Here is a 17377-nt window from a genome sequence, read left to right as displayed (position 1 = left end):
TGGGCCTTACGCTTCCAAGAATATTCGTATTCAGTCATCTAAAAACCTGGTCGACTACACAAGGATGCTGACTTCCCGTGTTACTACCCGGTCGGCGAGCCTGACGACGCCGACAATATTACCGCCAACGGCATTTTCTCTGTGTCTGCCTTCGCTAACATCGCCGATGAGCAGTACCGAGACCTATCGCTGCGAGTACTCATCGAGCGTCTGCGGTCTACACCTAACGACGCATCCGTTCGGCGATATATCCTCCAGGGCGGCAATCTGTACCGAAGGAACTTCCTCCCTGACGGCTCTGATCTTCTTCTTGTTTTGCTAAAACATCTACGACAGACTGTGATCTTTGAGAAGCATGACGCACCCACTGCAGGATATCTTGGGGTAATCCGTACGTACGACCGCGTCCGCCGCCGCTTTTATTGGCCTGGTCTCGCTCGCTCCGTCCGACGTTATGTTGCTGCCTGTGATTCCTGCCAGCGTCGGAAAACACCTCAGGTGCTACCTGCCGGTCATCTCCAGCCGATCACCGTTCCTGCGGAACCGTTCTTTTGTGTTGGATTAGACCTCCTCGGTTCCTTTCCCACGTCATCCTCTGGGAACAAATGGGTAGCCGTCGCAACTCATTACGCCACCCGATACGCTATCACGCGGGCTCTCCCTACCAGTTGCGCCTCTGACGTCGCGGACTTCCTCTTGCGTGACATTATCTTACTTCATGGCGCCCCGCGACAGCTGCTTACTGACCGTGGTCGTAACTTCCTCTCGAAAGTTGTCGCCGTCATTGTGCTTTCCAGCTCCATTCAACACAAGCTTACTACTTGATACCATCCTTAAACCAATGGCCTGACAGAGCAGTTAAACCGTACTATTACCGATATGCTGTCCAAGTACGTTTCCAAGGACCACCACGACTGGGACTACCCTTCCTTACGTTACATTTGCGTACAATTCTTCCCGGCACGAGACCGCCGGATTTTCTCTATTTTATCAATTGTACGGACGCGAACCGACCTTGACCCTAGACACGGCACTTCCTCCTGCTGCGATCCCAACAAGCGAGTATGCGCGCGACGCCATCGCCTTCGCCAACCATGCACGCCAGCTTGCCCGGACTGGACTGACGTCCTCGCAAACCACTCAGCAGTGCCAGTACAACGCCAGCCACCGTGACGTACAGTTTCCGCCTGGGGCGCTCGTGCTGCTGTGGTCACCCTCTCGTCACGTCGGACTTTCAGAGAAGCTCCTTTCGCGATACACAGTGCCCTACCGCGTGCTGCGCCAGGTGACGCCTGTGACGTACGAAATTGCTCCTGTACGTTCAACCTCGTCCTCTACTCTGGAATCTAGTCATGTTGTGCACGTCAGTAGGCTCAAGGCCTACTATACTGCTTCCGAGTCCGGCGTTTAGTCGCTCCGAGATGGCGCTTGCGTCGTCGGGGGTAGTGCTACGGAACAGTATTTGCGATGACAAAGAGGCGAGCAGGTTGAAGACGACGACGACGATTAGAGGCTAGCGCGGGCTCTTGCCTCTTGGCTAATTGCGGCGTATTGCCTTGTAAATATACTTGCATATAGTTTTTCGTCGGCGTCGTCCTGCGTAACAATATTTTACTATGAATTCGTACCAACTCGCCCAATTATCAGTTATGCTGCACTCATGTTGTTATTTCCATTGCAATACGAACCACACTTGCGCATTTGAAAGTGTAAGTGCAGATTTCGACAGTATGGAATACTAGATGACAGCATGTGCTGTTATGAGGAATAAGGAAAACACATTCCAACGAAATTACAAATAATTCCAATCCAGTACAGCAAGGATGTATTTGCTCTGGCTGCCAAATGAATTTTGGCTAGTAAGACGGGTAAGGTTAAATGAAAAAACATACAGGCCCGCAACGCGATCGTTTCGCCAAAGTATTCAAAATGTCAATGTGTGAAAGTCCACAGTGACCAGGAAAAGATAAACAAACTTCTTGAAGATGTAATGAAAAAGAAATCTTACGACAATTCAGGAAGGAATCCTTTGTACTTTCTAGTGACATACGGAATTACATGCGACACATACTTCTGGATTTTGACTTGTACTCGTGGTTGTACTAAAGGGCAAATAACAGTTTCCTAATTCTGATAGGCGTCACCTACGATTGAGTTGAAAGGAAAACCTTTGAAATACTCATTCAAAGGACTAAGCACTTGACCAGTAAATAACTTAGTACGACTAAGGGAAATATATTCATTTTCACAAATATCCCAATATCCGAAAGAACTGACACGTTGAATTGATTTTCAGTTGACAGCTATTTCCGCTAAAAGCCTCTGCGCCTAATTATAACCTGAGGAAGCTTAAGTATAGGTCACATGGAACTGGAAAATATAGTGGCGAAAGAGCCACCGTAGTTGCTCAGTGGCTATGGTGTTGGGCTGCTGAGCACGAGGTCGCGGGATCGAATCCCGGCCACGGCGGCCGCATTTTGATGGGTGCGAAACGATAAAACACCCGGGTACTTAGATTTAGGTGCACGTTAAAGAACGCCAGGTGGTCGAAATTTCCGGAGTCATCCACTACGGCGTGTCTCATAATCAGAAAGTGGTTTTAGCACGTAAAACCCCATAATTTAATTTAATTTAGCGGCGAAAGTAACACCAGTATTTGCTATCTTATGAACATGACCGAAGACGTAATTTGGAGAGGCTTGCTGCCCAACAACATTTTCACAGCCATAACGCTGCTGCCCCTCGCGAGCCGTAAGCAAAATAATAAAGGTGGACAGAAAAAAAACCATAAGACAAAATAAAAGAAGCTACACGATGGACAGACACTTCGTCGATATTTGAAGCAGTGCATTAATGGATTTCAAGAAATGTGCAGTGAATAACAGCCTTACATAAGGTAACCGACTGGCTGACAAAAAAGACGCACATGATAAGTTTATCTCCATCTACAGCGGTAGCGCAGCATGTATTCGCGCGATTAAATCACCCGCGATTCGACGCAACCGCACTCGATTGTAGCCACCAATGCAGCGACGCGCCATTTTTTACTTCAGGAACACTAAGAACAAAGTATTCACGTATGTACTGCGGTGGGTTACCTGTCGGCATGCCGTGAATTCACATTTGGCGAATGAGAGTGTCACGAAGTCCAAGCCTTGACTGCGCAAGTCAAAGTGCGCTCGCGTGAATATCGCGCCCGTATGGACCCTTTCGACAGAGCGTCTGCCAGCCGACATGACGGCAATGACAATCGACAATCGAGCGTAGCTAGTTCAAAAAGCAAAAAGGAACGACAGTGTGACGTCACATCCTGTAAAAAAAATAAAGAGTTGTTCTTCTCTCTCACCTTCTCCTAGCTCCCGCATACACAGCGACCACGGAGCTCTCGGGCGACGCTCAGGTCACAGAGCCCACGACACGAGACTGTCAGCAGTCGGCGCTCTTGGCCGCCATCGCAGATCGCTTTCCGGACAGGCCACACACCGTCAACGCGGCGGCACCAGACGCAGCCACTACCGGTATGCGGCTGATCACGGTTCATAATGGCTCGATGCCAATGGATAAATCGCTGATAATGGCTTACAGTGATCGGATCGTCATCAGCGCACCTGGCCCCGCCACCTGCAGTAGTTTACTTGCATCATCAGTTCACCTTGCGCCGCCGTCGGCAGCAGTTCGTGTCGGCGCAGCGCTGTGGTTTGTACTGGTCATATCACGTTTCATAACATTGATAATGACACCGGGCTGCGCGGAGATGAACAAGTGGGAAAATGCTTACGCATACTTAGAAGAGACTGATACTCCCAGAGGAGATTCTGCGTAAGTTTTCTTGCGAGGTTGTAGGAACAAAATTGTTTGACACACTTAAGACAGCTTTATGGTTGATCTGAAAAGCAACAAACATATCGAAGGAGAATCTGTTACTCCCACAGCTCACGATTGATTCACGGGAAGTTTGCCTAGCCCTTAAAGAATCGCCGATAAATCTGCTATGAAAATAGGAGTGTAATCTTGGACGTGAATAGCAAAGGATGAACTATGAGAAGGAGAGAAAATGCCTACGCTAGCCTTCTCGTCGATAGTTAAGGATTAGCGGCTATCATATTGGTTGTTTCCAGGTGAAAAAAGTAATTTTGTCATTGTTCATTAAAAAAAATAGAATAGCATTTGTTTAGCAGTTGAGAGGAAAATAACGTCATAATCAATCTGGAGCTTTGTCTTGGATTGCCTTATTGGGTGAATACGTTGAATTTGCGCATTCCAGGGTTTTAACTGCGCCTGTCCGAATACAGATCGTACTCTTGTGGGCAGTAGCGACAAATGATTATTAAAAAAAATGTACTCGGTTATTTAATGAAAACATAATAGTAAATTGCGACGTACGTTCTGACTGTAAGAACCCTGAAAATAATTTTTAGACATGGTATTTGTGCTTCCATGCACAAAACGGCGTTTGCAAGAAATTTAGGGAGTCCAAGGAACAACGCAGACATTCCCTTTGTGATAGAATGAGAGGCTGCATTTTATAAGCTGTGTTGCCGGAAAAACAGGACGCACCAAAACGCCACAATGGGAGAGACATATATCATAATCGATGTGTCTTCGCAACCCTATATAACCGGTTACAGATCTTACGTTACCATCCCAAGGCGCGAGTGGCCGTAGACGCGACTTTTTCAATGCGACTTCTCCAGTTCAGAATCCCATCATACGGGGTTCCTAGGTACTTAGGGGAATCCACCTGGGGAATCAACCTTTCATGGTACAACAGGGAAATGTCAATGGGACGATCTCAAGGAAAGAGCAGAAGTCCGCTTCTACCGGCGTTCAGCGAAATATGCATATTCTCATTCCATGTTTCAAAAGTACGAAGTAATTTAGTAACAATTCATAAAGTGAATGTAGATGAACACTGTTGAGAAAAAGAAAAGAATGTCGTTGGCATAAACCTTTACATGAATGTCTTGGAGCGGAAGAATAGAGCTTAAAAATATATTAAATAAAGCAGGAGATAACTCAACCTTCTGGTACCTCTTTGCTGTTAATATCTAGACGTTTAGCATCCGCTTTGAAAACAATAGAATTCTTTTTCCTCCAAAATACTGATACCCACGTTGCTATGTATTTCAGGAACCTGTTATTCTCTAGTTTGCTTATCAGTATGCCATTCTTTACAGAATCATAAACGTTAGCAAATTAAAGGTCACTAATGCTGAATATTCTCTTCGGCGCCGAGCAAGTTATATGCAACTCCCTATGTGCGCTCATAATATCGAATAAAATGTTATATAAATTCTGGGGTTTTATGTTACAAAAGCACTACATGACTAAGGCACGCTGTAGTGAACGATAAGCGTGCCCTAATGTGCACGCTTACGTGCCAGAGCACCGCTGTTTCAGCAGCGCCCACATATCAGCTGCGCTCATCGTCCCGCTGCTGCGGCCCTTCCATCTTGCACCTTGCCTTCTCCTCTCTCGGCTGCCAGGCCCCCTAGGGAAATGGACCACCGGCGCCTAAGCCTTAATCCCACCGTTCTGCACCCCACCCTCCTCCTTACGCCCTGTTAAGACCGGGGCTCAGAAGGGAGCTAAAGCCGTCGTGTGTATGGCAGCCTCTGAGGCGTGGACGGCAGCCAAGGGGGGGGGGGAGGTATCGGTAGCGTGTCCCCCCTCTTCCCGACCGTGCGCCGCGTGTCTCGAAACACCGCGGGGACAATGCGGCCCCGGCATCGTTTTTTCGGGATCAGCGCAAGGGAGCAAAGCTGGAAAAAGCAAGAAGAAAAGCAATCATACCGGGGTCACTTCAGAGGCATGAAAGGGTTGGTGGCAGCGTGGCGTGGTTAGTTCTCACTCACCGCTTCCTGCCTAGTTTTGTATGCCGCTTTCTTTTTGGTTGACGCCAGTTGCTTTGCCATATTATATCTGTGTCCATTGCTGGCAACAGACAACCTTGCAGTGGCCACTGTGCTGCGGTTCGCTGCAGTAGATGTATCGAGATTTCTATTGTGTTATAGCGATTGAGGGGCACAAAGTTTTCTCTTCGTTGGGGGCGGCGCTAGGGACGCAGACGAAGAAACCAAGGTGACAAACGCGGCCCCTGAACTGGCAACTAAACTGTATCTTTAGAGCACCTAGGACAAGACAGTGCTCTAAATGAATTCTTATATCTATAATGAAATCAAGTGAGCGGTCGGAACATGAAACGACAACCAGGCAATAAGAAGGAAAGAAAGAAAGAAGAATGAAAGAAAAAAAATTTATTAAAATCTGCATTATTATCACAAAACCAAGGACCAGCGTAATACTATTAACAGGCGCACGCCAATACCAATGTGCCAGGTCGAGAACACACGTACAAAGTAAGACCAGGCCTGACTCCTTATGATGGTGTAAAGAAATTGCAATTCTCTTTTGGAGCGACAGCTCCCCTACTCCAGGCACAAGCCCAGAAGATGCCTGGTTTCGCAAATCTAACCTTCAAGCTCAGCCAAGGTGAAACTGGGACTTAACCTGGCACTACAGGCGGCTGCAGCGTAGGCCGGCCTGGGCACCCGTATCTTGAAAGCAATCTGCGATGTGTACAAAGTACGCCTAGGGCTGGTAGGTTCTTATGCGCTGTGCGGCGCTCTGTTCCGGCGGCAACTATGCATGTGGCGGCTGGGCCTGGTCGCACAGCCTCATCTTGAGAGCGATCTACGTTGGGGGCCGTCTAGGTACAGGCACGCTTAACACGAACGCTCCGCCGCGTGGCCGGACCGGCTTGGACTGATGCCAGCGCCGCAAAGTCATAGAATAAAGAGCGAAGTGTTGTGCCCTGTTATCTCGGTAGTTTGTGGCGGCTTACGACAGCTGGAGCGCAGCTCGATTTTACTGCTCGTTTTGTCTTTCGCTTGTGCCTGACCGGCGGCGAGAGTGCGCTCACTTGACAGGTCTGTGTCGCTCGTTGCTGAGGTCTCACGCGCGTCCAGAAAACACGTTGCGGTTTGCTTATGGAAGTCAGACTCTGGAGTTTTGCAAGACGCGTAGCGCCACCTGCCGTTGCGAAGAAGCAGTAATTGAGCAGTGTGAGGCCCGACTCACTGGCTAAGTTGCCTATGCAGCTAGCGACTGCGAAACAACGATTTAACTAGATTTTGGTACATATTACGAGTGTTCTGCGCATTTAACACCCAGACAGAGAGCTATTGAATTTTTACGCTATAGTCGGACGCGCCGCTGAACTGCCATAAAGCGCTTGCACTCTTCAGACTGATGGCGGAAACGACGGCCACCGCGGTAGCTCGTCGCGCTACGAAGAAACGCCGCAATTGACGCTACTGTTGTGTTGTGAATTGCCATGAACGTGAAGGACGGAACAACAACGTTCAGTTTTACCGATTTCCATCGCGACCGTATGAAGGGGAAGGGAGAGAGCGCTGGATACGGGCTGTTCAACCTGTTGGGTAATCGGATTACTTGCATTCTCCACAACACAGCGGCTCGCATGAGAAAGTGCGACAATTTTGTTCTTCTGTAATTGTGTTGAGTAGCTCTGACGGAGGACCGTGGTAAGCAAGCGAAAACTCAAGAATCTGCAGTTGCCAATTCGTTGGTAACAGAAAAAACAACGTTGCGAACCATCCTGCTTATGTGCCATCGATATCTCCACCTTTTAACAGACGTCCGCCTCCGCTTGACTCAACAAGTGGAACGGAGAGATTTGGCAGGTCAGCTTAACCAAACATTTTGGTTCGTTTATGAATTCAAAACCCTGTTCTAGAGCATCGTTTCATCGCGAGCTCATTTCTACTTTAGGTATATTGTATGTCCAGCGCCGATACAACAAGCACGCTTCGCGATGTGCTGAGCCAGCTCGACTGCGTTTTTCAAATGTGAGCAATACAGTTGCTGTAGGAGCAGTGGATGGGTAATTGCGAAGTAACGCACGCGTGGAAAGAAAACAATGTCGCGTTTATTTACATTTATTTGTGCGCGCTTGTTGCTCGAAGCGTCTGCGAAAAGTTGAAATTAAGGTACTGAGTGATGCTGTAGCTCCTGCGAGAAAGAAAGATGCAGCGCGTAGGCTCTGTAGGAAGCTTACTTTCGTTATGATCGCATGCTGTTTGCTACCATGGAAAACCTTTAATGTTTGCTGCCCTGGAAAAGGCTATGAAAAGATTTACTCTCTGTAAATATTTGCGAGATAAAACATTACGATAAAATACATAAATATATAGGAGATACTTAAGTCTTGTGTTCAGGACATATTCAATATGAACCAATTTGAAATGCTTAGATTGTCATGCTGATATGCCTATAGACAAACCTGATGCTCTCTGTACTTGCGACTTGCAGCACGCCGAAATAACACTTGAGACTTTGTTTTATATTGTGCACGTACTTCGTCCTGCTGAGCTTCCTTTCCGTAGCGTGGATGGGCGGAAGAAGCTTTTCAGGTCCTTGATTTTTATGAAACCGTGCCTCAACACAAACGAAAGAGAAGGGTTCATTGTGGACTATGCACCTTCGCTTGCTGACAGCTCTCCTTGCACTACTTAGTTAGCACCAAGGCTCCGATGGGGGCGCTGGTGACAGGTTTTCCCCCAGCGCCGCCTGGGCAGAGTCTGAGGTCTACATCGGCAAAGAGAAATGGCGGGCGACAGCTCGCGCGCCTTTCGGGTTTCGCCGCAAAGCTGGCGCTTTAAGGAAATGATAAATAGGAAAAGAAGAGCAAAAGCAGGTCTGTGGCGTTTGTAAAGGTTGGACAATAAATAAATCTGAATCCGGTGGCATAGTTATTCATGTACGTCATTTTTTATATTCCTGACAGCACGCATCGGAGTATTTTCGCATGTTAGTGTCTGGATTCCTGTTTAGTCCACGATGCACTGAAGATCCAGTGTCAGGGCGTAAGAGCTGCGCGTGTCCTCAGCAAGAAAGACGCGTGGATGCGATTCAAACTAAACTTTTAATATCTAGTTATTGTCGAAAAGCGCTAAGTGGCATCTTGTCGGATAAGAAACTGGCTTTTTACGGAACCAGAAAGACTCTGGCCATAGATGCAATGTACCGAAAGGTAGCATCTTGTGGCTCATAACTGCACATAAAGTAACTCGACACCCCCGTCGCATCTTGGTTCCCGATATTATCGGTTTCGCTAGTTTCCAGAAAGCGAAACTGCAGTTAATATTTTAAATGGCTGTATGTTCCTATGGAAAAAGATTCGGCAGAGGCCGTCAAGGCTGCTATACGTACACTCTAAAAATTTTAACACCCTTAAGGGTGTAAATGACTTGTCCCATGGGTGACACACTTTTTGGGTGTATTGCTACACCCCAAGCAAAGGGGGCAAATTAACACCCCACAACAGAAGGGGTGTTAATATGACGTCACCTCGCCTATGTGTGTAAAACAAACACCCTTTCTATATGGGGTGTAACACAGACACCACCCTTTCAATATGGGTGTAGCATGGACAACACCCTTCCAAAAGGGTGTTATCCCTGCAAGTATTTTAGTGTTCACTACAGCCATGTAGTTAATAGGCAGACTAGCTGTTGTGAATGCTGCCTAGCCTTAGCTATGGTACTACCTTGTTCAGTATGAGCCAGAATCTGTGAGGCGTCGTCATATTGCGCTTCTGGTCCGTCATGTGGTAGCATAACGTGCGACCCTTTCAGGCAAAGAATTTAAGGTTTCGCCATTGCAGCAAGGCCCACACGCCATGCTTTTCGTAATCTTCCTCTGCAGTGATAGTACACTGCCGGCAGGATGCAGAGCGCAACAACAATGCGCGCTGCACTAAGGACACAGGATCTCCCGCACCTTGGTGCACCAGTACTTATAACCCTGTGGAAACAGCACACAGCCAAAAGCCTGGTTACATGCATTTCAGAATTAAAAACCTCCACTTTTCTTGGTCAAAAATTTTCGGAACACCAGCTCCACCAGGAGGGAAAGACACCATAGCTCGTTGTTGTAGCTCATATTGAATGCAATAGAGCGCAAGCAATGCATAGATTGGCGACGGTAACAAGTGCAGTACTACAGAAGCATACGCTTGCCTGTCAAGCAGTTTTTTGCCGTTTTAAGCACACTTTATACCTCTATTCATCAAAGCTGTCATTTATCTCCACGAGATGCTTCTACTAGTACTTTCACACATATGACTTAAAGGTAGCATTGAAAGGCAAAGAACAAAGTGCTTCCACGTCGAATAATGTTTCAGCATTTACGAACAAAACAGCATGTGTAGCTGTGCGTGCTGTTCAATATATAAGCATGCACTATTTCCTGAAATATATGTATGCTCCATTTACTGCCAGTGACCTGCTTATACCCAATAATTTAGTTTATTTTTCACCATGTGCTTGCATTGAATATTCCACAGGCATGGTAAGTTAAGCTACCAGAATAACAATCAACTAGTCTAAGGTTACCTAATGGAACAAAATCATTGTAAAATTTGTGACAAAATGTCAGAAGTATTTATTTCATTAAAGAGAAATGCTTACATAATAATATTTGCACATTTTAAAAGTAAAAAAAGGAAGATAAGGAGTAAAACCATACCAATACAAAGACATAAGCACCGAATAATGGCACAGGCTTGCTCAATGAAATTTTAAGCAGAACAGTTTTTTTAAATAACCTCACTACGAACTGTCACGTTTTCATTCGAAAAGCATTGCATCTTATTATAAAGCACAAAAATAACCGGTCACATAAGTAAGAACAAGTCTGAGTGTGTCTTTAACACAAGGATATAAAGTTGGGCGAGTTGGTACAGTAACATGATCTTGCACAAAATATTTATTGCAACGTGTATATATATATATATATATATATATATATATATATATATATATATATATATATATATATATAGGTGACTGCAAGAAGCCGCAGCACATCTAAATGAATATTGAATACATAGTAGTAACATGAAGACGACAAACAAAAGCCATCAGCCATCAACTGCGTGGCAAATCTGAGTGCAAGCTATTCTCTTATCAAGTATACCTGTAGGCATTGCGACCAATGTGCTCCCAAGATGCATGAGGCATTAGTCATTGCAGAGTTGTAAGGAGATGACAATCTTAGGATGATTATGTTCTTGATGCTTTTTGCCCCACTTTCCATCTTTTGAAACTAGTATACTTCAGTCATGAAAACAAAAACTACAACTGGCGTGTGATAAGTTTTGCGTCTTATTTCCTAGCAGCTCATTGAAAAGAGCCACGATGAGAAATTCAAATGCTGTTACCTCATCAGACGTTCAAATTTCTTAAACACAAACAAAACCAGATAGGCATTAGAGCGAGCATCACTTAAATACATTACACTGGTTTAAAGTTATTGCACCACTTTGTGCCAGGTAAGAATGTTAGAAACATCAAAAATGTTAAGATTCTACGGCCAACCGTGAAAACTAAATAAAAAAATCATTAAGCTTTCTTAAACGGGTACAGGAGCTTTACAACTGGCCGTCTTGGTCAGCCATTCCACTGAGACGAGAATGTTGAGGGCTTCGCATGGAAGTCTGCGAGACACTGCAGAGTAGTTCTTGGTCCACATGAAGGAGGTTGCGTGCATACACATCTGGGCCACCATACTGAATGCATGGTGTTACCGGAAGCTTTTCCCCCTGCACTGTGGTAAAAAAGCATGGTTAAGTTTATACGATATTTAATATGCAAAAGAGGTGAGGCATGCAGACAGGACACGAGAGTAGAGAAGTGAACACGAACGCGAAAAACATGAAAAATTTCATTAAATTGTTTTATTGGATAAAATTTTTATACTATGTGTCATTCATTATGAGGGTTCATAACCGCAACATATTTAATATATAATCAGGTAGAATTATCAGCTTGGTCAGTTTGTACAAGCTCGTTTGAGGCAAGAAATCAAGTTTTACAAACACAACCTCAAAATTCTGGATTGAAAAAGGAACACCTCAGATGACAAGCAGTCCTGTGAGTGGAATTCCAGTTCAAGAAAAACAAATTAAAACTGACAGACCGATCTTGAAAAAGGAATAAGCAGCTGCTACTGCAAAAAGCGAATTGACAGGTTTTAGTAGCACAAGGGCATCTTTGGCCAATGAGCGCCAAGTCTATACTGCAAAAGATAAACTTAGTGCATCTTTACAAAGCAAATATATAAAGATGACTAATGCCTCTCTGCACTATAGTTGCTTTGCTCTAGCGTGAAGTCATTTTAATGCATGCACACGTACATACACACGCTACACCCAAGTGTAACAGCTGCAGAATTAAAATTGGGCAGCAACAAAGTCGCAACCTTTAACCATTGATCCCAAGCTCTAGTAGTGACTGGAGGTAGTACCAATATCGCCAATGATGAGTCGCAATCTTTCTGCCCAATGTTATGCTGCTCTTATTGTCAAAGATGAGTTACAGTCGGCATTGAGGGAAAGCTGCCCTCAAGAGCAGCTCTTATTTTTGTGTTATTTCTAACCAGAGACCAATGAAGTAATATATTTTTAGAATGAGAATGACACCGAAAAATTGAGTACGTAAGAAATTTGGAAAATTTGGTACATTTTTTAGGAATTAACTTGGGAGTTAACGGCTAAAGCGACAATCCAGAAACTAGAACAAGTTTTGACATGTTTGCTACCAGCGAATGCTAGAAAATATGTTGGCATTGTGTAGTTTTGTCCAACAATGCAAAAGGGATTCTTAATAACTGAGGAAATAAATGGAAAAGTATCATAAAGTATATTTCGTGAATGTGATGCAGTATCACTCAACTTCTGTTACTATATAATCTCCACTTGATTAACCTGCACTTTCTGAACTAGTTCAGGAGGTGCTGCATTTCACTGCTCATTCCACCAGTTCAACGTGGCAGCAACTGCACGTTGTGATTTGTTTTACTTAATGCAGGCTTTGTACAGGGCGAGTTCACAGCATTCCCTGCACTTGGCCGAAAGGTAGTGCATGTTTACGCAGCAGGTGTGGTGCCGCTTCTGCACGAGCGAGGTGCAGAAATCAGAGTTTCAAACAATTGCTAGAGGGAACTCTGACGTTAGTGTCCACAGGAGATCAAACAAGAACGGCTGTACCAGCATGGAAATTATGGAAAGTACATGGATTTGCCTAAACTTCGTCTGTTTGGCTTCAAACGGCTTTGTGACATTGTAAACTAGTCATTTTCAACACTATACTGTGTACCAAATAAATAAGCATTAAAATCGTCCGACGACAGGATTTAAACACAGGAACTCTAGAACAGAAGTCTGATATTGAAACCATTAAGTCACGGAGGCATGTAAAGACAAGCGAGTGCAACGCCCTGATGAATTTATCGCGGGCATACCAGCGCCTTGAGACTCTTGGCGCCTTTCGATTTCGCCACCTGGACAAGCTCAATCGTTGCAATTAATAGCAATTGTGCGTGTTGGCGCCGTCTTCTGCACTTCGAAGACTGCGCTGAAATTTACGACAATAAGATTTATATAGCGTATAATATACGAAGCCACAAGAACGTCTGAATTCACAAGCACGAATATCAGACAAATCCATGTGCTTCCCGTCATTCCCATGGAGGTACGACTGCAGCGCCAGAGCTCCCTCTAGTAATTACTGTAAGAAACTCTATGGCAGAAATAACCGAAGTGCCTCGCATTTTGTTCTGGAGTAATAAACTAAGTTTTGCTGGTCCTATAAATCTTACTGGTCATTAATTCCAAGTTTTAGTGCAGTCACATGTCTAGTAGACAATTGTGGTATTTTGCATAAACATTGCAAAGCCAACTGTGATGAATGTTCACTCTGGTAAATTGTTTATGATCGAGTAGCATAGACTACTGAAGCAATCTCTGGAAGGCAAATAAAGTAATTGTCTTATTAGCAGCCTTTAAACAGCATTCGAGCATATGGCACATGCACCTCAGATATGCAGATAATATTTCCTTGACTCAGCAAGAAGCGATGCTTTATGTTCCACGAGGCTACTTCTATCAAAGCAGTATTGGTGCTCTCTAAAAACAATGCCAATGCAGATGATCCAAATATTTTTCAGGGGCAACAGTTATGCCTGAAATCATGCTAGATTAGTTTTTTTAAACACATGCTCAGACCATGTTAGAAGCGCTTCTTAAAATCCTCCTATTTATTAGACTAGTCATATATCTGTACACAAAGGCTACTAATTAGGTCCCATGCTATATCATCATCTTAAAACTTCACTTCGTAATACATATGCTGTGATAAGATTTGAGACCACATTGAGATGCTGAACAAGGTGAATTCATTATTTTAAAATGAAGCTCCTGTTCTTCTAAACGAGAAGAAAGGCTACTGAGGGTCAAAATTTTTCTGAATCACAGCTGGAAGATGCCAGGGAAGATGCCAGGCTGGTTTTGACCAATTGAAGCTTTGCACCCTAATAATGCAGTCAGCCTAAAAAGAAATTGGTACATAAACGGTCGCTGTCAGTACTCCATACTCCTTTAACTTAGTGCAAAGTGCTTGTGAGCCAAGAAGTTGGTAGTTCTAAGCAGTATTTCTCATTTTGACCTGGTGTTATAGCCCACTTACTATGATGCCATGCTGCTCAGTCATGCTGGTCCCAGCTTCAATCTAGGCCATGGCAGCTGCCCTCCAATGAGGGTAAAATGCAATAACGCCTATGCACTTAGATTCAGGTGTACATTAAAGAAGGCCAGGTTCCCAAAACTTCAGGTTGTGACTTTGGAATGTAAAAGCACATAATTTAATTTTAAAATCTAAAGGTGCTTTATTAGGAGGAGGGGCATCATTTTGAGCTTTTACTGCACTGCCATGGCACCAAGAAGCTCCAAGTAAATAAAAACAATTTCTTAGACAATGTACATATCTTGCAAACATTTACAAACACTTCTCTGCATGCACCTCTGTTGCTGTTATATTTAGATCCGTATGCCAAGGCGGGTTATGATGTTAGAACATGTTTCAAACTTGTTTTTTTTACCGCTTTAAAGTTGTTGGTTATTTTGCATCTCATTGTGTCGAACGCACATTTCAGTGCATCAATTTCTTCAAAAAGTGCACTCGTCTTTATTTATTTGTGCATGCAAAAAGGGTTCAGAAGAACTGCTTTCTGAAAGTCTGTATAACAAGCAAAAAACAATTCTATGTAGGCTGCACAAAGAGAAAAGATTGGTTTGTAAATATGTTATTTAGTTCTTAAAAAAAGAGGCAGCTGTCAGTATTCTGTTCCAAAGTAAAGATTGTCCCTACCTGGCTCTGCTTCATTTTCCGATGTTGATGGTCCATTCGGGGGCACTCAACTGATAGGCTGCACTTTGGCGATGTCGGGTGTGCTGTCACCAGGCCCAAGGTCGATCGACATCCTCACCAAAAGTAGAGTCCAAACGCTATAAAAGAAATATCTCATCATTTTGCTATCAGTTTTGTCATATTGCGTGTTTCACACACGGCCGTCAGTGAAATATTTCGTCACTTGGATACTGAAAGAAATTCAAGCACTTTCTGGCAGCCAAGCTGATGATGATGATGTGTGGTGTTTTATGGCGCAAGGGCCAGGTTTGGCCAAAGAGCGCCATGACAAGTGGTAATGTTGACGATGTATTATGGAAGATGTGACTTGGCTCTAAACTAGCCTAAAAATTGTCGCTGTAAAGTGCGTAAAATCTACGTGCTATAAAATTATGGCGATGACTACTGACGAATACTATGAACATTAAAATCCATCGTGGAAGAATGATGCTAAATATGAAATATATAGGATGGTAAAATTACTTGGAGCACTGCTGCCTCGCCAGAGCCCTTGAAACACAAGGGCCTAGAAGCGTGTGCTATACGAAAGAGCTATCACAGCGGCATCCTCTGAAGAGAGGACGGCAGCCAAGCTGAATACACAGTAAATGGAGAACATTAAGGAGCAAATGCAGTTGTCACATTAGATTGATCAAGTACAGCAGAAATGGAAAATAAATCAGTGATACTGTGTCTGTTGGCTTTGAATGCAAGAAACGTGAAAACAGGAACTTGCAGCCACGCCACTTTGAATTTCCCGCGTTAGCTACACCTCACAAGTTTGGCATCGTCCGGTACTCGGGGATAGTAACCGCTTAAAATCAAGATGAACGAGCGTCGGCATAAATTAACAGGATACTTAACCGGGCAATATTGGCGCATAAAACAAATCACGTAGCGAAGCGAACAATTCAAAAAGGAATGAGAGTTTCACTTGTTTCACGCCTACTAAGCTAAGACAGAATTTGAGTTTCTTACTAAACTATACTGGATATTTACGCTCCGAATAAAACGCTGGAAATTTTGTTACGTCACATTGCATACGTATGAAAGTGAGGGAATTGCTTTTATTGTATTCTGCCCAGACGGCATGTAGCAGCTACCACTCTCATGCAACAAAAGCATGAAAGTGGTACTCGTGACACCGAAAACAAACATAAACAGCGTCAATGTTACGCCCTTTGGAGTTGGAACTAAGCATGATCAAGCCAGTTAGTTTTCTAGCTTTCATAACGCATGAACACGACCAAACATCGAGCGAAACAACTCTCTGCTCTCGAAAATTGTTACCGCTTGTATTTATATACCTATCGCTGCCACAAGAAAAAGTCAATGGTCTAGCTGTCCACAAGCCGCAGATTAGACTGACAGCAACATATTACGGTAACGTAAAACAATTTCCACGCTGACTTAGCAGCCGCGGTGTGCTCTAAGTGCCAAAGTTCTCGTTTGCCGCTCTAAATTCACACCATGATGACGGGCGCTGCATCTTTCACATGAAATATTGCACGCTTTGCTCCGGAGCTCAATAGGAGGGCGAAACGCATTTGCACGTACCTGAAATCCGCATGCCAGAAACCCGTCGACGCTTCCGAGAACAGGGCGCACAGCCATACGGCGGCTTGACTTGGACGTGAGGCACTTCTATCAAACATTTCCCATGCGACATGTTTCACACCGATTGCGCGAACACCAGAAAATGACGCAGGCCGCATAGCGACGCCGAGCAGACGTGCATCCACCGATGAGCTATGTGCGCGGATTGCAGAGAACAAAACCATACAAAACGTTAGGCGCGAGAAGATGGCGGCTCTCGCAGCGGAGACGAAGCGGACGAAGCAATGACGCGCGAATGAACGTTGCCAACCGTTGGTTCCGCGTTATGCCGGCGGTGGCGGCTTTAGTGGCGTGTGTTGCGGCTGTCTAATTTTTTATTCCTTTTCCCCAAACAGTATAGCTAAGATCAGTTCTTTGAATTTTTAACTGTGTCGTTTGGCATTATCTTTGTCTTTTTATGTTATTAAGCGGTCAATTATGGCCTCCCAGGTTCGCGAGCGCCAGCTTCGCGCGCAAATCTCGGAGGCCATAAGACAACTCAGGAAATGCCG

At 44.6% G+C, this 17377-nt stretch overlaps 1 long non-coding RNA gene across 1 annotated transcript; it reads right to left on the bottom strand.

The window, feature by feature from the left end:
* Positions 1-11481: 11481 nt before the first annotated feature.
* LOC142559694 (uncharacterized) lies at positions 11482-17007 on the bottom strand. The gene is made up of 3 exons (XR_012823204.1): positions 16827-17007; positions 15231-15367; positions 11482-11631 (listed from the first exon to the last, which is right to left on the bottom strand). It is a non-coding gene; the product is annotated as an uncharacterized LOC142559694 (long non-coding RNA).
* Between the last annotated feature and the right edge of the window lie 370 nt (positions 17008-17377).

This window comes from Dermacentor variabilis, chromosome 10, assembly GCF_050947875.1.
Source record: "Dermacentor variabilis isolate Ectoservices chromosome 10, ASM5094787v1, whole genome shotgun sequence".
Taxonomy (NCBI): domain Eukaryota; kingdom Metazoa; phylum Arthropoda; class Arachnida; order Ixodida; family Ixodidae; genus Dermacentor; species Dermacentor variabilis.
This window is presented reverse-complemented; position numbering and strand designations above follow the sequence as displayed.